Below are 25572 nucleotides of genomic sequence, written 5' to 3'. Positions count from 1 at the left end.
AAACAAAGCAAACAAGGCTTAAGGGGGAATGGGGGAGCCGTTGGGATCTACCTATTACAAACCAGGCATTTCATGCCGACACAACAATAAATTAAAGATACAACTCGATCTAAATACAATTGCTACATACAACACTATACCCGACAACACACACGGCCAATCGGCCTAGAAAAGCGTGCACAAGAGGGGTGGCCCACGGCTTACATGACTCACGGCCTTGGGTCACTCCTCGTGATGTGTGCTTTCGCTCAATCTCATCGAATTAGACATAGGGCCGCACACCATAGCATGCATTAGCATAAATCGGGCCATGTTGCTTTAAACAACATGCGATTTACTACGCTCTTACAAGCATTGGGGCACAACCATCTAACCAAACAAGACTAAGGTTTTTTGAAAGAGGTTTTGACTCGATGAAAGAAAACTAACTTGAAAATTACAACCAAACTGACAAACGATAAATTACAAGTGACAAAACAAATAAAGAACGAACGATGCGAAAACAAACGAACCAGGAAAGGCCAAAGGCCACGGCCAAATCACGGCCAAACCCAAACAAGGCTATCCTAAGTCCTAGGTCAGGTTCATTAGTTGGATCAATTGATTGCGAAACGAACTCGGAACGAATTAGAAAACAAGTTAGAAACGACGTTGATCGATTGAAAAGAGGTCTTGCAATTGTGTATTCTACACGACTCAAAAGGGGTCAAATTAGGTCAAGTTCGCTAATTAATTTAACTCATCGAGTGTTAATAAGAAGGTGCTAATCACGCACTCTTATACTAGCGAGAAATTAGGTGAAAGAGAGAGATGCGTTCATTAAGTTCTGAGAATTGTTAGTTGATTTTTAAAGGTATGTCGATGTACCCTAAAGTGTCTAATTAGGTTATTAAATTGATCTAATGTCATCTAAATAAGTCATATGTTAACAATCAGAGGTCATACTAACATGCAACGGGTCCTAAGGTGGGTCGAATTGCACGAGAGAAGAGGAGATGTCAAAAGCGAAGAACGAAGTTAAAATCGTTTTATTATTGCCCTACCTTGAACACGAGGATATGTAAATGAGACGGGGGTGTACGACCGACTGAAGTAGCGGTTTATTTTCCCATCTCAAGTCAACGCGGGTGTTCATGGTGGTACTTTAACTCATACTCGGACTAAACTAGTTTCATAGTTAATTTAAACGATAAATAAAAGCGATAAACAAACAAAAATAAACTATAAGAAAAACAAACATAAAAAACGAAATAAAAAAGGAGAAAGAGGAGGATTTGATGCACCCTCAACCTACATGTATCGTTGACACCGTCTTGGGTCGTAATCGATGGTAGATTTTATCTCGAGAGGCCGTCGTCGACGAAGAAACAAAGCAAACACGCGTTTTTGGCAAATCTGGACAGCAACTTTCAAACGATGATTTCTCCCTCGTTTCACGATGAAAATTCGATTTAAAAGATGTTTTGAAAACTAGAAAGAGAGGATAACAGAGATCTTAAAGCAACCCCTGCTCGTTTTGGGTTATTGGGCACGAAAAACGAGCACAAACAGAACTGGACAGACACGAACAAATCAAAAAAAAGAGTGTATAACACTCTGTTTTTCGAGGGATTTCGTGTACTCTCAAGGGCAATTTGGCTCGTAAATCTTTATCTAATGTGTATATGGATGTTATGTGGTTAATTAGGAACAAGAAAATCGAGTTTTGATGGAGGTTTGAGGGAGGAACGAATTGTTTTTCGAGGAGGACACACAAACAGTTTCAGTTTGTATGTCGGTTTTGTGGAGGGTTTTTGAGAGGCAATTAGGGTTTGTTTCTGAGGTTTAAAGCTTGTAAGTGAAGGTAGTATGTATGGAGAACTTAGAGGAATGAATGTATGGTGAAGGGGTGGTATTTATAAGGAGTTAAAGTAGGGTAAAAGAGAGGGAGAGGCAGTCGGGCCTGCTCACGCATAGCTGCTGTCCAGCAGCTTTTGTGAGGGTTTGAGAGGGGTTTTCTTGGTGATTAAGCTAGGGTAATATGGGTAGGATACTAGGGTATGGGTTAGGGTTAATGGGTACGGGTTTTGGTGGTATTTGGAGCGGGTTTTGGGCTCGGGATTGAGCTGCCAAAACAGGGGGGCTGCTCGTGTATATGCGGGCTGTTGGGGACGATTTGGGATGGAATTTTGGGCCGTGGATAGGGGGTTCGAACTGGGGTGGATGGGTATTGGTCTAGGTTGGTTAGTGTACTCGATATTCGTGCCAACTCGTAAAGAAAACGGGCCCAAAAACCGAGCTAAAATCGAGCTCAAAAACATGCTTTTAAAACGAGTTTTCTTCGCTTTTTAAAATCGATTTTTGAAATCAATTAATAAATTAAAATAAATGATTTTTCAAATCAAATATTTTCATAAAATGATTTTTCAAATCAAATATTTATTTTATTTTCAATAAAATAAACTTAAGAAAACAAATTCAAAATAAAATAAAATAAATTGAATTCACCTTAAAAACTTTAATTTAAATATCATTTAAATTAAAATACTCCGTCGACAACGCTCATTCTACATCGTAAAACGAACCCAAATAAATGACAGTGACAACTAAAAAATACATGTGTCCTATCATCATCGGGTGTTTGTCGGGTTCTCTATAAATTCCAATATCGACGGATACGGGTATCTACACTTACAGGCTAGAATGGGATACGACATGATACCTTAGGTGAAACCTTTGAGTGTGTACACACAATTAAAATGCCAATTTAATGCACCTTGTTCGAACTACGTCGGATTTGATTTCGCTCCACGCGGATACGTAGGCAGTCCTTCAGAATACGGGATTCAATCCACTCATCCACCAAGTTGTCATCTTGTCGGTTTCTTACGGGTCCTAACCAAGTCCAAATGAAGCCACCTTTGTTTGAGTCGGTCTTAGCACTTGATGTAGGCTAGGATAAGGATATAGGTTCAGATGAATAGTATCAAGTCTCGAAATGAGCTTTATCTAAGCAGTTTAGGCAAAGATCTTTGAGTCACATAGATGTGGGTTTGTGTTGGGAGCAGAAAATATGAAAAACCCATAAAAGAAAGAAGGCGTGGAAGAAAAATAGTAAAAGCCCGCTGAAAAGAAAGAAGGCGGTGGCAAGAAATGATGAAAACTCGCTGAAAAGAAAGGAGGCGAGGAGAAGAGTGACAGAATGTTCCCAACAAGAGTGATGTGTGATGTCTAAGTGTTCTCATAAAATCAGTCTGTGTTTAGTGTCTGGGAGAAGCCAACGTTGTTGCTCTGTGAGTTTAATCCTCCTTGTCAATGCCAAGTGATCTTGATTCCCATGTGCCCTCGGGAGCACGCCCATGACATACGATATCTCCTTCCCAAGTCGACGACCTTGTGATTCCCATTTGCCATCTTTGGCGCCGGAACGGCCAATTTACATTTCTAACCACCAACAAGTCAATAATTGAATTTAAACTCGTGCACACTTACGGTTTTATTTTCCTTTTTGTTTTACGGTAGAGGGCTACGCCCACGTTGTTTACGGGTCACACAGAGTGTCTGAGTCGTATTTTGTGCTCACCCGTCAAGGTTCGATTTCAAAAGGCCAAAGATTTCATAATTCCGAAATTTCAAAAACTTTTTGGGTCGACGACCCAGCATCCAAGTGATTCATTTCAAATTCAAAATTTGGGTCGATAGCCCAATTATTCAAAATTTTCAAAATGTTCAAATTTCGGGTCGATGACCCAGTCTTTCAAATTCAAATTTCGGGTCGATGGCCCAACATACCAAGTGATGTCAAATTTAAACTTCGGGTCGATGGCCCAATTATTCAAACTTTTCAAATTTAATTTTCGGGTCGATGACCCAATCTTTCAAATGATCCAATTTCAGGGTCGATGACCCAATCTTTCAAATGATCCAATTTCAAGGTCGATGACCCAATCTTTTAAATGATCCAATTTCAAGATCGATGATCCAAATGTGCTTATGTGATGATTATTGCTCGTACTTTTTTTTGTGTTTCAAATATAGCAGGATATGCTTCAACTGGGGGGCTCTAAAGTCTTCGACTTTAGAGCCATTGCAAACTGGGAGCTCTGAAGCCGTTGGCTTCAGAGACCATTACCAAGATGTAAAGGATGATAAGCATTGGGCAAATGTCAACAGATGATGAATTTTGGACAAATGCCAGCAGATGATAAACTTTGGGCATGTGTCAGCAGTTGCCGAACTATGACGCGGGTTTGATTCCGTCAGAAACGGATACGTAGGCGCCTAAGGATAAGGCTCAATCCACCATATATGCAATTTATGGGTCGACGACCAATGACGATAATTTGACACAACAGAAGCAAGAGTCAATCCCCAACGAAGTTTCAGGTATGATCTCTTCTTATGGTCTGGTAGCTTATATACGCAAGTCTAATGGACTATAAACGACCGAAGAATCCTCAGTCGAAAGGGACTGGGGTATACTTTGACTTTCGCCTTGTCCAAGCCTCAGTCAAAGTGGAGGCTCTGTAGATACCCGTATCCGTCGATATTGGAATTTATAGAGAACCCGACAAACACCCGATGATGATAGGACACATGTATTCTTTAGTTGTCATTGTCATTATTTGGAGCTCGTTTTACGATGTAGAATGGGCGTCGTCGATGAAGTATTTTATTAATTTAAATGATATTTAAATTAATGTTTTTTTAAGTGAATTCATTTTATTAATTTAAATGATATTTAAATTAATGTTTTTTTTAGTGAGTTCATTTTGTTATTTTAAATGATATTTAAATTAATGTTTTTTTTAGTGAGTTCATTTCGTTATTTTAAATGATATTTAAATTATGGTTTTTTGAGGTGAATTCAATTTATTTTATTTTATTTTGAATTTATTTTCCCAAGTTTATTTTATTGAAAATAAAATAAATAATTGATTTGAAAAATCATTTTATGAGTATATTTGATTTGAAAAATCATTTATTAATTGATTTGAAAAATCGATTTAAAAAGCGAAGAAAACTCGTTTTAAACATGTGTTTTGAAGCTCGATTTTAGCTCGGTTTTTAAGCCCGTTTTCTTTACGAGTTGGCACGAATCTCGAGTACACTAACCAACCTAAGCCTCTACCCATCCACCCCTGTTCGAACCCCCATAACCACGGCCCAAATCATGCCCCAAATCACCCCCAACCAGCCCGCAAAACACGAAACAGCCCCCCTGTTTTGCAGCTCAAACCCGAGTCCAAAACCCGCTCCAAACACCACCAAAACCCGTGCCCATTAACCCTAACCCATACCCTAATATCCTACCCATATTACCTTACCTTAATCACCAAGAAAACCCCCCATACGAACCCTAGAAAGCCCCCCAAAAGCTGCTGGACAGCAGCTATGCTCAGCCGAGCCCGTCTGCCTCTCCTCCCTTTTACCCTACTTTAACTCCTTATAAATACCACCCCTTCACCATACATTCATTCCTCTAAGTTCTCCATACATACTACCTTCACTCACAAGCTTTAAACCTCAGAAACAAACCCTAATTGCCTCTCAAAAACCCTCCACAAAACCGACATCCAAACTGAAACAGTTTGTGTGTCCTCTTCGAAAAACAATTCGTTCCTCCTTCAAACCTCCATCAAAACTCGAGTTTCTTGTTCCTAATTAACCATATAACATCCATCTACACATTAGACAAAGATTTACGAGCCAAATTGCCCTTGAGAGTACACGAAATCCCTCGAAAAACAGAGTGTTATACACTCTGTTTTCGCGGTTTGTTCCTGTGTGTCCAGTTCTGTTTGTGCTCGTTTTTCGTGCCCAATAACTCAAAACGAGCAGGGGTTGCTTTAAGATCTCTGTTATACTCTCTTTCTAGTTTTCAAAACATCTTTTAAATCGAATTTTCATCGTGAAACGAGGGAGAAATCGCTGTTTGAAAGTTGCTGTCCAGATTCGATAAAAACGCGTGTTTGCTTTGTTTCTTCGTCGACGACGGCCTCTCGAGATAAAATCTACCATCGATTACGACCCAAGACGGTGTCAACGATACATGTAGGTTGAGGGTGCATCAAATCCTCCTCTTTCTCCCTTTTATTTCGTTTTTTTATGTTTGTTTTTTATAGTTTGTTTTTATTCGTTTATCGTTTTTTTGTTTATCGATTGTTTAATTAACTATGAAACTAGTTTAGTCCGAGTATGAGTTAAAGTACCACCATGAACACCCGCGTTGACTTGAGATGGGAAAGAAACTGCTACATCAGTCGGTCGTACACCCCCGTCTCATTTACATATCCTCGTGTTCAAGGTAGGGCATAAATAAAACGAATTTCTAACTTCGCTCCTCGCTTTTGACCCTTTGTTTGTTTCGGCCAATTCGACCCACCTTAGGACCCGTTGCATGTTAGTATGACCTCTGATTGTTAACATATGACTTATTTAGACGACATTAGATCATTTAAATAACCTAATTAGACATGTTAGGGTGCTTCGACATAGCTTTTAAAATCAATCGACAATTCTGTAACTTAATGAACGCATCTCTCTCTTTCACCTAATTTCTCGCTATTATAAGAGTGCGTGATTAGCACCTTCTTATTAACACTCGACGAGTTAATTTAATTAGCGAACTTGACCTAATATGACCCCTTATGCCGTGTAGAACACCCGGTTTTAGGCGAAGCCTTCTGACCTCTTTTTGTCATCGATTTCTAATGTATTTTCCGCATCGCTTTGCAAATCCATCTAACCTAATGAATCTAACCTAGGAACTAGGATAGCCGTGTATGAGGTCGTGTTTGGCCGTGTCTTTTGTATCCCTTTTCTCGTTTTTTTATCTTAGTCTCATTGTTTGTATCTTGTAATCAATTTGTGTTTATCGAGTCGCGTTTTGTAACTTGTTTGTAATTAGTTCTCCTTTATCGAGTCAAACGATTTCTAAAAATCTTAGTTTTGTTTAGTTAGACGGTTGTGCCCCAATGCAAGTGAGAGCGTAGTAAATCGCATGTTGTTTAAAGCAACATGGCCCGATTTATGCTAATGCATGCTTTGGTGTGTGGCCCAATGTCTAATTCGATAAGATTAAGTGGAAGCACGCATTACGAGGAGTGACCCAAGGCCATGAGTCATGTAGGCCGTGAGTCACCCCTTTGTGCACGTTTTCCTAGGCCGAATGGCCATGTGTCGTGTATGGTGTCGTATATAGCAATTGTATTTAGATCGAGTTGTATCTTTAATTTATTGTTGTGTCGGCATGAAATGCCTGGATTGTAATAGGTAGATCCCACGGCTCCCCCATTCCCCCTTAAGCCTTGTTTGCTTTGTTTTGTATGTTGTTAGATTAATCAACCCACATGCTAAATTACAACTTTGACAAAGTTAGTTTAGTTGCATCTAAAACGACATAGAAATTGTCACATGTTAGGGTTTTAAAACGATGTTTGCATATCATATATCGTAGTAGCTATAACCTTGTTTGAAATCCGACACTTGACTTAGTAGAGGCCGTTATCGACGAGCGGGGTTAGGTGTCCTTATGGGCTTCCTAACACGTACCCTCACCCCTTACTCAAGATCTATGGTTTGTGGATCCATCTAAATACCATTGGATTACGAGAGTCATTCAAATCGAGTGATATAGGGTACAAGTCTTTATCTTTAATCACTCGTAGTCGATTGGCTTTATGCTTTTCGATGAAAGGTGTAAAGTTGACTTGAACGGTTCCAAGTTCCCAAAAAACTTGGTGGCGACTCTAATTTGTCTTAATTCGATTCGAAAGAACCTCGAGTCGATTATGCCTAGTGTGGATCCCGCGGACGCAGTTCCCGAGGGCCTTGTCCACAGCGGGCTAGGTCCAGTGGACAGTCGGTGATGGAGATTGATTGGAGTGGGTGATTGTGTGTGACTGTTTGAGCTGTATTGTTTACTGTGCTGTTGGTTTACTTAGATTGTGTGATTAGTACTGACCCCGTTTAATGTTTTAAAAGCGTGGTGATCCATTCGGGGATGGTGAGCGATTATTGAGCGGTATGAGTCGAGTTATCGGGATAGCCGGGATGTGCCACCGTCGATGATAGAAGTCTTCATTTGTAGCTTAGTAGTTTTCATAAACATTTCAGTTAGCTCAGTAGACAGTTGGTTTGAGAACATGTATTCGTATTTTGGTTTGGTTTTTGGATTGTAACCTTTCACTAAAGTATTTCTATTTAAACGTTATTTCATTATTGTTTATTTGATTATCATTGCCTCGGGTAACCGAGATGGTAACATCCTTATACCTGGGTGGTCCTGGTAAGGCACTTGGAGTATGGGGGTGTTACATAAGGGACTTCCGCTTCATCAATGGTAGGGAGCTTAAAGCCTTTAGGAATAGAATCAATGGTGGGTTCAGAATGACTTGCCAAGGTCGGCATCTTCAATGTTGTAGGAGTAACGGGTGCAAAAATAAGTGTGTTCTCTTCAAAGGACGGATCTTCTGCGAAAGTAGACCACTCGTAGTCAAGTGTACTCAAGTCTTCCACCTGACTTACTTCTCTTTGAAATTTTCATCTATAGCGAAAATTCTTCTCTGGCTCGGGATCAAAAGGTACAATCTCCGACCTGTCAGACCTGGGCATACATGAAAAAAACAAGAAAATATCAAACTGTCTCAAGAACCTGATACTCCCTAAGACAAAAGACAAAAATAAACAAAAACAAACAGAAAAATTGTTGCCTCCCCGGTAACGGCGCCAAATTTGATAAGGTTATTTTCAGTCGTTGGCCTATCAAAATAAATCCTATTCTCAACTAACTAGTAGCTAGCAGTAAGAAAGGGTCGAATCCACAGGGAGGCGAGTTATTTAAGTTTGTCTTAAAGGTAACATTTTTATGGGGTTTGTTTGTTTGATTTCTAAACTAATTGCGAGGTGGATAAAACGAATTCAAATAATTTAAAAGAGTCTAGGGATTGGGTTCACTGGATAGTCATCCAAGGGTGAGATTTAATTCATTGATTGAGCAATTTATATTGTTGAAAGTCATATGATCGGTCGATTCTAATATGTCTTTTTAGATCTAAACTTAACATATGATCGCTATTATTAAGTCAGTCTAATTCAATTATCATGGTCTATACTAGTCTTAACCCAGTCGGTGAAAATCCTAGTTTGCAAGACTAATTAACCAATTCTAATCAGTAAATAATTAATTAGATGTAAGACAATAATCGAACAACAATCAAGAGCAATTTAACAATCAATTCATTAATTAAGCCTAAAATAGATTGAAGATTGACAACAATGATTTGACAGCTATATTATTGTGTACAATATTATAGAAGAGAATATTCCATATGCGGCAATAATAATTAACAGCAATATATTAGAAGGGAATATTCCGTATGGGGGGAAGTTGAGCGAGAAACATGAGCGGGAATAACACAGATGTGTTATTCTTTTAGTCTATAGGGGATGTTAACATTATGTTATGTTACCATTTAAAATAAAACTAATACCAGCTAATTAAAGTTTTATATGCATTCTCAAATAATGACACTGTTATCATTATTAACATTCTTTCTAATCAAACAAACATATTGTATAATGACCACATTCCAGTTTAAGGTGATAACATTGCTACAGAAACCCCCATGTCACCATTTTTGCTCGTATATGTTTTCATTTTATAGGCTTTGAGGTAAAATCAAACGCTCGTATAATAGTGTGCCAGCCCCATACTCCAAGTGCCTTACCAGGACCACTTAAGGTATGGAAACGTCACCATCTCGGTTACCCGAGGCAATGATAATCATAAGACAATAAAGAAACATACTTTAAAAGTAAATACGGTTTAAGTGATTACATGTCCAAACCAAAACTATTAAACTGAAATACAAAGTGCTCAAAAATGTCTACTAGCCAAAACTGTCACAACTATAAGACATCGTCTGACACAGCGGAAGACTCTTCTAACAGCCACGTGATGACTCATCCCAGCTATCCCATATGCGTCACATCATACCTTTCGAAGAATCGCTCACCACCCCGAATGGATCAAAGACAGTTTTTAAAACATTAAACGGGGTCAGTACTAATTACACAACACAAAGCCACAACGAAACAAGTACACAAACAGCTCAACAACACAACAATCCTCCAAACTCCATAATCAATCTCCACACAACTTACTACACACTAAAAGTGTGTAGTCCAGCCAGAGTACCCATCGCAACAGATTCTCTACACCGCCAGTGGGGGACCGCAGCCGTTCCCACCTAAGCCCCGCTCATCTCCATCGAGCGATAAACCCATGTTCATTAATGTGAACATCCCTTCTGTGACGGGTTCCACAGAAGGTGAATCAAGGGCGTGAAGCCACTCCCGCAAGTGACTCCACTCAGCCAGGGACATACCCCGAAGATCACAGACAGTTAAACAGTATTCACAACACAAAATCAACAACCGTCTGAATCAATCAACAATACGAAATCACAACCGTCTGAATCAATCAACAATACGAAATCACAACCGTCTGAATCAATCAACAATCACTAACTACAGCACAATCACACACATTATGTAATTAATACCGAGTAGGGAAATCCTACCTGGAACAACAATCACCAAGATCGTCACAATCAACTAATCAACATCGTCCTTCACTGAAATTACTTCCTAACAAGCATACAATCATACAATCACAATCTAACATCAACAATACTCCCCAAAACCCCCAAATCACCCAATTAAGGTTTAACCAACTTTGACAAAACAGAATAAAAATTATATGCAAAGCTTACCCTCGACACAAGGATCACAACGGTGTAAAGAACGATGAAATCCGACACCTCTAGCTCCGGGATTTGCTAATAATGCGGCGCGGATGATTCAACGTAACCCCCAATCTTCTCTTGAAGGTTTTTAGGTTGTAAAAGTGTTTTGAGAAAAGTGACGAAAGCCTTATATACCATTCCCGCATTATTAACAAAACCCGTCAAATATCACCCGTAAAACCACTTACTCGATCGAGTAAGGCACTTACTCGATCGAGTGCCCTCTACTCGATCGAGTACCCAACAGGCAGACTACTGTTTTGCGTCAAAAACTACTTACTCGACAGAGTAAGCCCCACTCGATAGAGTACCCAAAGACTCATAAAACCGTAGTATTACAAATAGTTACATCTCCTAACTAAGGTGGTAATTAACATTCTTAACACAACCACACATGTCACTATGTTTATTCATATATGTAATCGTTATAAGAGGATTTGAGGTAAATCCAAACAAACATAAATAAAATGGTATTATTTCAGAGTATAATGTTACCATTGCACAGTGCCATCGTATGTTATCCTTTACCCTTCTCATCCAAGGCTGCAACTATGTGATTCAAAAAAATAGATAATTAAACCAGTTTAAATGCAAAATTAAACAAACATAAATATCAAGGTATATAAGAAAAAATAGAGATGAAAATACTATTAATGACTCCTTTTTTTAAGAAAAAATAATAATAAATCAACCTGACTCCATTTTAACAAAATAAAATTAATTCAATCGATGACTCAAGTTTAAATATACATGCAAAGGCGTATAATGTAAAAATAAAATTAGTAACATTTTCACCCAAAAAAATCAACCAATGAATTCATTTTTAATAAAATAAAATTCTTCGAGCATACCGTTAATATAAAGATGGAGATGAAAATGTTACTACCTTAGATGGAGCGACGGAGATGATTGTTGTTGAAGATGGAGATGAAGATCGTTGTTGTTGAAGACTAAGATCTTGATAATGGAGATGAGGTTTATGAAGAGTTAAGGTTTTTAGAGAGGGGAAATTAATTGATGATGAAAATGGAGATGCTACCACCTAATTCAAGGTTGTTGATGATGCCCCATTTTTTTTTTTTTTTGGTTTCTAGAGAGATGAAGGAAAAAAAAAGATGAAGTGACTTACGGGCAATGGACAAAAAAGTCTCTAGCAGCCGTGTTGCATGAGAAATTGCCCTTTTTTTATATTTTTTTATTGTGTAATGTCAAATCATATCATTAATTAGTTGGTTGCAAAAAAATGGATCACTTTTTACCATATTAACGTAATATGGTATGTATCCGCTCCAGCTTCACCTTGTGACGCCCCCTGATTTTTTAGAATTGTCCCATTTAATTAAAATACTCCTCTCACAAATCTTAATAAGTGGGACAATTCTAAATAATCGGAGGTAGTAACATTTAATTTTTGTCCATCCACTTATAACTCATAGAGTCATAGGTCACCATGTAAGCAAATTGTTAAATAATGACAATTTAATTTCCGATGAGCATATATTCATAAACCACCTTGTTTATACTCATTAAACATGAATGGTAACCAGTGTGTAGATTTGCATTTTATCTCGTAGAAGACTGTTGACCGTATTAATTGTATGACTAGGTCGGTCTTAATATATCAAGACAACAGACAAAACAGACAACACCAAACTGAAAAATAGCCAATTTTTGAATTTTATCTTCATTAATCATTTTATACTTACCTCATTAATCAATACATATATATAAAGCAGAAACTTTTCGAGCAATATTAGAAAGTCCAACTTTTTAAGAATTCCTAATGAGTGTAGATCTAGCTTTTTCCTCTTAATAACTTATTAGAAAAGTCTCCTAATCAAAGTAGATCTAATAATTTATGACAAAGTAATCTTAATAGAAGTAAATCTAATATTTTATAAGAAAAAAAATAGAAGTGCATCTAATAATTTATCGATTATTCTTTACTAACATAAAAATAGAAAAATAATGTTATAAAGAATATTTATTTTAAAAATATTTATAAAGCAAAAAAAAGTCATATAATAAACGTACAAAAATGTTAAAATTATATATTTTATAAACATAAATTATAAAATACACTTAATTTCTTACAAACATAAATATTGTCAAAAATCTAAGTTGTTCGATTTTAACTACTTGGTGAAATTCGTTTAATAATAAAGATAATTTTATTTAGAAACTTTTTTGAATATTTAAAATACTTACAAAAGATTCAAAATGGTAATTATTACCAACTCTGTAATTGTCTTACAAAAACCTTAGGAAAAAGCTGGACTTTATTTAAAAAAATAAATACTTTATGAAAAAGTAACATGTCATAATAGGAAAAAGAGGTAAAGAATGACATTTACTTAGCATTTGACAGAGAAAAATTTCTACAATGATAATATTAGAAATAAACAACTTCAACGATTGCATGAAATCGTTTTAACTCTGACTTTCTATAACTGATATGTGAATTATTTACACCTTATTTCCCTCTTTCTTTGACGCATTCCGGCTCATAACGAGTCGGTTTCGTGTGCCTTTCCTTGCATTTGTGCTCGATCCCCGTACTTGTCATTTTGTGTGCCCTTTTGTAGGAACCGAGTCAAGTATGAAGGAATTGGGGCAAGAAAAGGCATTCTAATGCCTTTACATGAAGAAAAGGGAGATGGAGGATTTTGAAGAAGAAATCTCGCGAACCGCAGCGGCGGCCGCCCACCGGTAGAGGATATGGCTATATGGAGAAAATGGAGGAAACCAGCCAAGAGAGTGTTCTCTGCCGGCAGGCCGGCAGCCGGCCCACCGGCAGGGAACACCATTCCATACTTAGTCAAATTTTTGAAGAAGTTTTTGGCAAAAGAAGTGAGAACGCGCTGCCGGTACAGGTAGCCGGCAGCCGGCCCGCCGGCAGAAGGCACCTGACATGAAGAAATGGAAGAAAATCTCAGGAAGAGGAATCCTCTGCCGGCAGGCCGGCAGCCGGCCCACCGGCAGGGAATTACACAACCTCAATTCTTCCTCAGTTTTTGATGAACGCGCTGCCGGCACTGGAGGCCGGCAGCCGGCCCGCCGGCACAGGAGCACTTTACACGCAAATGGGCTTTTCCATTCTTTCCTCCCTTAATCCAATGATAGCCTATAAATACCCCCTCCTTAAACCCTTTTGCACATAACCCTAGATCTGAGAAACATTCCATATTTATTGTAATACCTCCTTAATCAAGTTCTAATCTTTCAATAATTATTATTAATATTTAGCAAGAATTAGTTAGTTCTAGTAATAGTCAATTGTTTACACTTGTTTGTTGAAGTTTGTATTGGGGATTTTGAAGGGTTTTCCTTCTTATTAATCAATCAAGCATTCATCTTTCCTTTTGTTGGTATAATTCCTCTCCTTTCTTTTACTTGTTTATCATTTGTTTACATTTTCCTTGTCTTTTGATATTGCTATAACATTCATCATGTCTCCTCCTTGTGTTGTTTGCTTTTCTTCTCTATTTAGCATAATTTCTCTTTATGGAATTTATGGGCATGATTCTTTGAATATTTTGGTCTTTGGTGAAATTGTTTAACTTTCCTATTCATTGCACTCAAGGTGTTTGTTGATTTGCTCAAGTGAAAGCTTTTGCCTTTCTTCCATTATTGCTTAATTCTCCCTTGGAATGAAAGTTTTTGGGGGTCTTGATGTGTGTCTAGGAGGGGTGTGATACTTAATGAAAATTAGTAGCCACCTTTAAGATAGCCAAGACATTGGTTCTTCATCTTAGGTTAATCTCTCACCATTGACCCTTTTTGATCTTCATGTTTGCCCCTAAACCATATTGATGACCCCGAAGGCCCTAGCTTTTAATTAACCGTATTCATTATCATCAACTTGTTTGTCTTTCGCTCTAGTGATTATAACCAAAACCCTTTCTTTTAATTTTGATTAAACTTGACTCCTAATCGAACTTTGTAGCAACCCCCGCCATCCTTGAGTTCGACCCCGACTAAATACTACGCTTTTTCGGGTTTTACAAATAGTTTTGGTATAGGAAGTAGACGACAAATTTCCTAATTATCAAATGGCGCGTTGTTGGGATGGCGTTAGGTTATGCTTAGTTTTATTTAGAGTCTTTGCTTTAATCTTGTCTCGATTGTTAGTTTGCTTTAGTAGTTGATTGTTGTTTGTAGAGTGTGTGTGATTTTTGCCTTTCCCTAGTGTGTAAAAACACTAGGAGACTTACGATTTGTTAAGTGTATGCCTAGAAGGAATCACCAAGCTCTTCTATTCAACTCCGACCCCGAGAGGCTTTTTAGAACCTTGAGGACTAGGACTCTTGAAAGAGTAAGGAATAATTCCACCCAAGCAAACATTGATCAACCAAACTCACACATCCCACAAAATTTTGATACAACAACTACGATTCAACCAAATACCACAATTGAGACTTTAGTAGAGAACCCCTTTCATAACTTCCTTAATTACAATAGTCCACCTCAAACACCACCACATCAAGAACCAAACCACCCACCACAAATGGCTCTTAGAGATCACAACCGGCCTAACCATAATGATTCATGTAATCCCATCAATTTTGGCACCTTGGCCCCAAACAACTTTGAAATGCATCCCGCCCAAGTCGGGTTAGTTGAGAAGGACTTGTTTGGAGGTCATATTGAGGAGGATGCCCATGCTCATCTCCGGAAGTTTAAGAGGAAAGTTTCGATGATGAAGAAGAATGGGGTGTCCGAAGACACCTTGAGAATGATGTTGTTTCCGTTTTTTGACGTTGGCAAAGCGGACCGGTGGTTGAACATTCACCCACCGGATACTTTCACTACTTGGGATGACTTAGCCCAAGCATTTATGGCCAAGTACTACCCTTCCTCAAAGACCGCGATGCTCCGCAACGAGATCCATACGTTCCAACAAGAGGATGGGGAGTCCTTAGGTGAGGCTTGGGACCGTTATCAAGATTTGATAGCAAGTTGCCCCCACCATGGAATACCGGAATGGTACATTACTCAAACATTCTTCCAAACTCTACTACCAAGAACTAAGGAGATGGTAAATGCCTCCGCGGGGGGAGGTTTTGACCACTTGAATGATGAAGAGGGCACGGCATTGATCAAAAAAATGGTAGACTCGGAGGCAAACTATGGTTCTAGAGGGAACATGCTACGAAGGAACGGGAAATTTCCTAAGGAAAATGCCTCCAACTCCGAGACAAATGCCAAGCTCGACTTGCTCACAAAGCAATTTGAGAAGTTTTCAAAGAATCAAGTGAACCAAGCCGCGACCTCATATGGGCCGCCCATGGAAGAAGTTGCTCAAGTCGCGAGTTGTGAACTTTGTGGAGGGAGTGGTCATACATATGACTTGTGTGGCAACAATTACAATGGTGCCTATGAAGAGAATGCTCAAGAGGTGAACGCTTTTCAAAGTTACAACAACAATCCTAGACCACCAAGGCCTCCTTACAACAACCCAAACACCTACAATCCAAATACCAATTTCTACCACCCCGGGTTAAGGAACCACCCCAACTTTAGTTACAAAAGCACCAATGTTCAAAACCCCCAACATCTCCAACCACAAACCCAAACCAATCCACCCGGTTTTGCTCAACCAAGGGGAATTCTCCAAAACCCAAGAAATAATTTTGGAAATCAAAACCAATGGTCAAGCAACAATCCACCCCAAAACTATGGCAACCAACAACAAGGGCACCAAGAGTTTGGTGGAAACCAAAGCAACCAAGGGTTTTACCAAGGGAATCAAGTAAATCAAGCAAATCAAGGATTTGGGCAAGGGTATGTTCAAGGGTCTCAAGAACAAGGTCAAGGATCAAACTTCAACAACTATGGTCCGAGAGGTAACTTCCAAGCGGGGCAAAACAACAACCAAGGTCCCAATGTTAGATATGACTATGGGTTCCCTTTACCCATAGCCAACCAACCTCATCAAGAACCCCAAGGTGAGCTCTCTCAAGTGGAGCTTTTGAAGATGATTAAGAACATGCAACTTCAACATAGCCAAGAGATAGCTAATTTTGCAAAAGCTACTCAACAAGAACAAGCAAACTTGAGAGCTACATTTCTTAAGGACATGAGGGAAATGGAATCTAGGATGGCTTCTCATGCTATGGCTAACCCTCAAAGGCCGCCCGGTGGTTTGTTGGCTCAAGGACAAAGCTCCAAAGATGCCTCAAATAGCCACCATGCTCATGCAGTAGTGCTAAGGAGTGGTTTAGAGCTTGAGGACCCTTACAAAGATCTTGAGTTGGAAGTTGATGAAGATCCCAAGGGGAATGAGGTAGAAATGGATGATGAAGAAGAAAGCTCACCCATTGAGGCTTCGGGTAAAGCTAATGAAGACAAGGAAGGAAAGAAAGCTTGTGAAGATTTGACTAGAGGAGGAATTCAAGTGGACAAGGGTGTTGATGGATATGTGGAAGACCTCCCTTATGAGGAGGAAGCTATTGAAGAAATACCTTTGCAACATTCTAAAAAGGTAACAAAAAGTTCGGCTCCTCCAAAGGTATCTTCCAATTCCCAACTTGTTTCTAAAATTCCTTACCCTTCAAGAGCCATAAAGAGTAGGGAAAACCTCAAGTATGCAAAATTTTGTGATATGCTTGAGAAACTTGAGGTTACCCTACCCTTTACGGAGGTGATAATGAACATGCCAACCTACTCAAAATTTTTAAAAGACATTTTGACAAAGAAAAGAGTCTTGGGTGACCAAGAAATAGTGGCTATGGAAGAAGCATGTAGTGCTCATATCCTTAACAAATTGTCCACTAAACTTGGTGACCCGGGAAGCTTTTCCATTCCTTGTGTAGTTGGCGGTGTTCCTATCTCAAGAGCTCTTTGTGACTTGGGAGCAAGTGTTAGTGTTATTCCTTTGAAGGTTGCAAAAAGGATTGGCATTCAAAACTTGGCTCCCACTACCATGACTCTCCAATTGGCGGATAGGTCCGTCAAACGCCCTATGGGGGTGCTTGAGGACGTGCCCGTCAAGGTTGGAAAGTTTTTGATTCCCACCGATTTTGTTGTCCTTGATATTCCGGAGGATAGCCACACTCCCATCATCCTAGGTAGGCCATTTTTGGCTACCGGAGGAGTACTCATTGATGTGAAGAATGGGCGGCTAACCTTCCAAATTGAGGGCAACAAAATCGAATTTAACTTGCCAAATTTGATGAAAGGTCCAAGTGTAGAAAGATTGAGCACAATCGAGGTAATTGATGAAGTAGTGCACGACGTAGCCCGTGAAGAGGCGGAGATGGAAGAGGTTTTTCAAATCTCTTTGCATGATGAGGCAATGAAAGAGGATCACGATGTTGATGAGGAACTATTAAAGAAAGTGGAGGGCTTTCTCCCTCCAAAGGTACAACTCAAACCCTTGCCTCCCTCCCTCAAATATGCTTTCCTTGATGAGGGAGAGGCCTATCCGGTGATCGTTAATGCTAACCTAAGTGAGTCCCAAGAAAAGAAGCTTTTGGAAATCTTGAAAACTCATAGAGGAGCACTTGGGTATAGCATTGATGACATCAAAGGCTTAAGTCCGAGTTTGTGCATGCATAGAATAGTTTTGGAAGAGGGGAGTCAACCCAAGGTTGACAGTCTTAGGAGGATTAACCCAAAGATGGCCGAGGTGGTGAAAAATGAAGTGTTGAAACTCCTAGAGGCCGGTATTATATACCAAATTACCGATAGCAAATGGGTTAGTCCGGTCCACGTGGTACCCAAAAAGGGGGGGATACAAATGGTTGAACAAGAGGATGGCACCACTCTACCCACTAGACCCGTGACCGGGTGGCGAATGTGTATTGACTACCGCAAGCTCAATGCCGCCACCCTCAAAGACCACTTCCCAATTCCCTTCATTGACCAAATGCTAGAAAGGCTCGCGGGCCATGCATATTATTGCTTCTTAGACGGTTATTCCGGGTTTTTCCAAATTCCCATCCACCCGGATGACCAAGAGAAGACGACCTTCACTTGCCCAATAGGAGTCTATGCTTACCGTAGGATGCCATTCGGGCTTTGTAATGCGCCCGGCACCTTCCAAAGGTGCATGATGGCAATATTTTCAGATTTCCTTGAAAAAAGCATGGAAGTCTTCATGGACGACTTTAGTGTCCATGGGGACTCGTTTGAGCTTGGTCTTGAGAACTTGGCTAGTGTGTTGAGACGGTGTGAGGAGCATAACCTCGTCCTTAATTGGGAAAAGTGCCATTTCATGGTAGAGGAGGGGGTTGTACTCGGTCACATCGTTTCAAGGAGGGGTATTGAGGTCGATGGGGCCAAAGTTGCGGTCATAGAGAACTTGTCACCCCCTTCCAATGTTAAGGGAGTGAGAAGTTTTCTAGGCCATGCCGGGTTCTATCGGCGTTTTATCAAGGATTTTTCAAAAATAGCAAAGCCCTTAACCTCATTACTCCTCAAGGATTCCCCCTTTGTGTTTGATGATTCTTGTCTTGAAGCTTTCAATAGGTTGAAGAGAGCATTGGTCACGGCACCGATAATCCGATCTCCGGATTGGAATCTTCCCTTTGATATAATGTGTGATGCTTCGGACTTCGCGGTTGGTGCGGTACTTGGGCAAGTTGTGGATAAGAAGCATCATGTGATATATTACACAAGCAAGACTCTTGATCAAACTCAATGTGGATATGCTACTACCGAAAAGGAAATGTTGGCAATTGTTCATGCCGTGGAGAAATTTCGGCAATACCTTGTTGGGTCTAAGGTGGTGGTTTACTCCGATCACACCGCCTTGAGACAATTGATGGTGAAGAAAGATGCGAAGCCTAGGCTCTTGAGATGGGTCCTTCTTCTTCAAGAATTTGATTTAGAGATTAAGGATAAGGCCGGTTCGGAAAATGTTGTTGCCGACCACTTATCTAGATTGACCGTTGAAGACCATGGGATACAAGACAAGAGTGGACCCATAAATGAGTGGTTGCGGGATGATGGACTCATGGAAGTTACCGCCAAGACCCCTTGGTTTGCGGATCTTGCAAACTACATTGTGAGTGGTTTCTTACCGGATGAAATGGAACCTAGAGAAAGGAGGAAGTTGAGAAATGATGCTAGGAGATATTTTTGGAATGACCCACATTTGTTTCGCAAGTGTGGGGATGGAATGTTCCGAAGATGTGTTTCAAGAGAGGAGGGCTTAGAGATTGTGGACCGGGTTCACAATTCCGCCTATGGGGGACACTTGGCCACCTCTAGAACAATTGCCAAGATCCTCCAAGGTGCGTTTTATTGGCCCTCCATGTTCAAAGACATTCACTACTTGGTTAAATCTTGTGATGCTTGTCAAAGAGTTGGGAACATTGGGAAGAGAAGTGAGATGCCCTTGACTAACATATTGGAGATTGAGCTTTTTGATTGTTGGGGCATAGACTTCATGGGACCCTTTCCCAACTCTTGTGGAAATGAATACATCTTTGTTGCGGTGGACTATGTATCCAAATGGATTGAAGCGGTTGCCTCCCCCGCCAATGATAGCAAGGTTGTAATGAAGCTTTTTAAAGGCACGATTTTTCCAAGGTTCGGAACACCAAGAGTAGTCATAAGTGATGGCGGATCTCATTTCCGCAAAAGTACCTTCAAAGCTCTACTTGAATCACATGGAGTGCGGCACAAAACCGCACTTGCCTACCACCCTCAAACTAGTGGGAAAGTGGAGGTTTCTAACCGCCAAATTAAAGCCATTTTGGAGAAAGTCACCAACAAGAGCCGGAAAGATTGGTCCCAAAAGCTCCCGGATGTCTTATGGGCATTGAGAACCGCCTTCAAGACACCCCTTGGCACCACCCCGTATAAGCTTGTGTACGGGAAAGCTTGCCATTTGCCGGTGGAGTTGGAGCACAAAGCTTGGTGGGCTCTTAAAGAAATGAATTTTGACTTTGATGCCGCCGGAGAAGTGCGGTTTCTCCAAATGAATGAGCTTGAAGAATTGAGATTGGAGGCTTATGAGAGCTCCAAAATTTACAAGGACCAAATGAAAAAATGGCATGATGGAAAAATCATGAAGAAAGAGATAAGTGTTGGGGACCTTGTTCTCCTTTTTAACTCCAAGATTAAGGTGTTTAGGGCAAGCTCAAATCACGATGGTGGGACCCTTTAAAGTGATGAAAGTATTTCCTTATGGTGCTTTCGAGCTATGGAGTGAAGAAGGAGGAACTTTTAGGGTCAATGGGCAAAGAATCAAGCGATACTATGACGGTGATAGCAAAGGTCCTATTGAAGTGCTCTATCTCGGGGAACCCCTCCCCGAGGAGAGGGAAAGTTGAAATTCTCAAAAGTGAATTGGTTTGGTGGTGTTCCACAAGAACCACCATTTGTAAATAGCATGCATGTAGATAGAGTGTGAGATAGTTTGGATTGGACATTCTTGACAAAGTTGAATTTGGGGGTGGGACCCCTAGCCTCGCCCGAGATCCCGACACGAGTCGTCGGTTTGAAAGTTGAAAACTCGAAAAATGGGCAAGGATAGGAATTGGAAGTGTATTGTTGAGTTTGAGAGGAAAAACGAGCTGAAAACGAAGAGATGTAACTCTCTGCCGGTGGACCGGCAGCCGGTGCCCTCCACCGGTAGCGCGTTGAAAATTTTTGTGAAAAATTTGAAAGAATTAAGGTGAAGAGAATCCCCTACCGGCAGGCCGGCAGCCGGCCCACCGGCAGGGAGATCCGTACTTGTTGAAAACATTGATAAGTTGAAGGAGGAGAATCCTCTACCGGCAGGCCGGCAGCCGGCTCACCGGTAGAGGAGCGCCTGCTGTGCCAAATATGAAGGAAGCATTGAGAGGAGGATTCCCTACCGGCAGGCCGGCAGCCGGCCCACCGGTAGAGGATCTCTTACATTGGTGACATCAAGGGAAATTGAAGAAGAAGGAATCCCCTGCCGGCAGGCCGGCAGGCCGGCAGCCGGCTCACCGGTAGGGGAATCGCTGAACATCAAAAAGGGCGTATAGGGGGAATTCTCTGCCGGTGGACCGGCAGCCGGTGCCCTCCACCGGCAGCGCGTTGATTTTTTTCTGAAGAAGCTCAAATCCCCTGCCGGCAGGCCGGCTGCCGGTTCGCCAACCGGCAGGGGTTCTTTATAACGCACGAATGCAGCCCGTGAAACCCTCATTTTTCTCATATTATTTCTCATTCCTTCTTCACTCATCTCCCTCATTCCTCACCTCCATTAACCCAAACCCACCCAAATCACCATTAATCTCCCTCCATCCCTCAACCTCCTTCATTCCTCTCCTCCTCCTTCCCTTCTAATCCTCCATTCCTCCTTCAAGCATGGCAAACAAGCGGACACGGTCGGAAATGGCGGAAGCTCAACGGCTTTTGGTCGAGGCGGCGGCGAGTGACACTAACCCGTATCCCGACTTCCCGGATGTTGAGTTCGTCACACAAGAGCAAAAAGGTAAATTTATCTTGTTCAAAAATCGCCCCTTAACCCCGACTAAATTCATTTGTCGACCGGCTATGAGAAATATGGGATTAGACAATGAAACCTTTGAATTGTTTAAGGGTGTTGGTATGAAAGGCTTGTATGATTTGCGTGAGGAAACTTATCCCCGCCTCACTTGGGAATTCCTTAGTAGTTTCCGTCTTGATAAGCACCGACAAACCCGTATGGTCGAGCAAATACACTTCCGGTTGATGAACCGTGATCATTCCTTGTCCCTAGGAAGGCTTTGCCGAATTTTCGGCCTTAACAACCCCCCAAAATTCAAGGCACCCGAGACCGCTCACTTCTCTCGGGTATGGAAAGCCATTTCGGGCTTAGATGACCAAACCGGCGTGAAAAGGCCGGAAATTGCGTGCCACAATGCCCCCATTCGCATTTGGCATCGATTTGTGGGAGGTTCTATTTTTGCGACTCATGAGCCATGGGTTTTTCGGGTTACCGAATTGGAGATTTTGGGGTCTTACCTACTCACCACCCCGGCCCCCTATGAAATCAATGTGGGTCACCATTTGGCCCTCCACTTGCAATCACTTTCTAAATCACCGGGGCAAAAAGTCCCTCTTCATGTGGGTGGGATAATAACACGAATTGCTAAGAACCTTGACCGCCCGGTGAACTTGAACAACATGAGGTGGATCCGGGGGGAGACCTACATCACCAAGCAATGGTTAACGAAAAACCTAGAGTGGATCAAGGTCAATCCTTTTGATGGAATCGAGTATTGGCAAGTTCAAAAGAAAAATTCCGTCCCAATTCCCAATGCCTCCAAATTCAAAATCAAGCCCGGTGAGGAGTCCTACCTCCTTTAAATTGAGGAGGAGCCCGATCAAACCCAACCTCCCCCGACCAACCCCATCACCTATGGTCGTGACAACCGGAGGGAAACTCCATCCTCCCTCCACTACTCCATGCCCTCCTTCCGACCACCCTCCACCTTCCAACCTCAACCTTGGGGGGGTAACTTTGGTGAAGGCTCCTCAAGCAACATCCCTCCTCCCCCGCCTCCTATGCATGCCGATTTGGTCAAATTCATGAGTGACATGCGGTTGGGTTTGGAAACCGCCGCTAGTGAGAGGCGGGGCATTGAGCAAAGGTTGGATCGGATATACTATGACACCTCCGTGGGTCAATTTCCGATTTATGATGATTACATGAGGAGGAACTACGAGCACCCTCAACATCTCCACCCCTCCTACTACCTTGAGCCGGATGGTGGTTACCACAAGGATAACCGGTTTGTCTACACCGACATCAATATCCGGCCGGATTATTTTGCCCCACCCGTTTTTCCCCCTCCCGCTTCTCAAGAGGAGGGGCATGATGCTCAATGGTTCGGGGGTACACCCTCCATTTTCTCCCACCCCGAGGTTGGGAGTGGCTCCGGGGCGGCCTCCGGCGGCTTCCTTTCGTCCGGCGGGAATTTCGGCGATTCCACCGCTCCCATGAACACCGACGACTTCCTTAGAGAGTCCGTGTTTGCAGCGGTGGACGGAGATGACAATGATGATGATAATGATAATAATGATGATGATGATGACGGGGACCTTGAGTCTTAGGCGGCCTCGCGTTTGGCCTATCTTTCCTCCCTTTTCAATCCAAAGCCTTCGGTATGCTCCCATATTCAATCCAAATGTCAAGTATGTACCCCAACAATCCAAACTTCTCATTCATATTTAAATTTTGTATGCATTTAGTTAGAAATTCATATAATTGCATTCATATAAAATTGCATTAGATTTCAATTTGTAATATATTGTCACATTTAGTAATTGCATTCACTTAGGATAACTTGCATTGTCATTTAAATTTTGCATATAGAATAGAGCATGCATTGCATTTTCAAAATAAAAACCAACTAAAAAATCGAAAAATGACTAAAATCACCAAAAACATGTTATTTTATTTCACTCAATTGCCCTCCCATGTAAATGAATAAGTGTGGGGAGGGCCTAAAAAAAAACCAAAAACATGCATTTTAATTTCCAAAAATCAAAAATACCAAAAATATGTTATTTTTATTTTCAAAAATTAAAAAAACCTCCAAAAATATGTTGTTTATTTTTCCTATTCTCTCCCTATACTTTGTTCCATTGAGGACAATGTAAATTTCAAGTGTGGGGAGGGAAATATCCTTTGTGAATATTTGTTTGCACCTTTAAATTTGATAAAAATTCAAAAAAAAAATGCCTAAAAATTGAAAAAAATTTCAAAAATCGCCAAAAATATTGCATTGTATATATATATATGTTTGTCTAACAAGTGGCGCAGGCACATACGGGACATTTGAGACATTAGGAGACTAGAAGACCGCTCGGTTTAATCTCTCCTATCTCTTTCTCCTTTTCTATTCTTTTCCTTTATATTGTTGGATATATGGAGGAGGATGGGCTATGTTGATGAGGATGTTCCATTTTGGAACTTGGTGTGTGTTGCTTACGTGCTGCTAGGTTTAGACAATTGTTGCATGTTTATTTATGTTGCTAGTACTCAGAAATGCATTTCGTATCTTGTGAATATGTGTTTATTGCTTTATTTACCCTTGCATCAAGTTTGTACATAAATGTGGTCTAGGAAGGGAGCATGATACCTCAATGATGATATTGTCTTGGCCTTGTCTTTCCCCTCCTATTGGCTTGCACCTTGTGACACCCTCGTTATATACGGGAAATGAGGCTAGTCCGGAGAGTTTTGACCACCATGTGAGACCAAGACCGTAGACTAGGCCTAGATTTCGACATAGCTACTTACAAGTGAGATTTAGAGCCTCCTTGGGACCGGTACATCCATACCCGGTCCCCCTTTAGGTGTGAGTAGGCTCCTCGCGTGGCATGTCACATCACGACGCACAAGCATGGCGTCCTCTCCTTTTAGACCATGAGATGTTCATCTATATGCATATTTTGAAACAACAAGTTGCATTTCGATTTTTGAGCCTCACTTTGCCAAATAAGCCTAATTTTTCGACCCTTTAGACTAGGACCGATTTTGTTCACCCCTTTGAGCCTTGACCTTTCATTTGATACCTACGATACTAACTACAACCCAAAAACAACCGACCTTGATCAAGAAAGTTGTCTATGAGTTTTGGTAGTATGAAGAAAGGGATTTGAATCTTGGTTTAGTGGATGTGCACGATCCACTTGAGTCGGAATAATGGCTTAGTTTGGTTTGCTTTGAATGAAGAGGTTTTGAAAAAGAAAAGAAAAAAAAAAAGAAAAAGAAAAAAAAAATGTAACGAAAAAGAAAAAAAATGCGTTGCACTTATACTTTGTTTGTTGAGAAAAAGGCGAGCAACACTCCTTATGCATCATTAAAGGGGTA

At 40.8% G+C, this 25572-nt stretch overlaps 1 non-coding gene across 1 annotated transcript; it reads right to left on the bottom strand.

Annotated features, from left to right (window-relative positions):
• Window positions 1-15660: 15660 nt before the first annotated feature.
• Window positions 15661-15767, bottom strand: LOC141597812 (small nucleolar RNA R71). Its single transcript, XR_012523026.1, has one exon. It is a non-coding gene; the product is annotated as a small nucleolar RNA R71 (small nucleolar RNA).
• Between the last annotated feature and the right edge of the window lie 9805 nt (window positions 15768-25572).

Source organism: Silene latifolia, chromosome 8, assembly GCF_048544455.1.
Source record: "Silene latifolia isolate original U9 population chromosome 8, ASM4854445v1, whole genome shotgun sequence".
Lineage (NCBI taxonomy): Eukaryota > Viridiplantae > Streptophyta > Magnoliopsida > Caryophyllales > Caryophyllaceae > Silene > Silene latifolia.
This window is presented reverse-complemented; position numbering and strand designations above follow the sequence as displayed.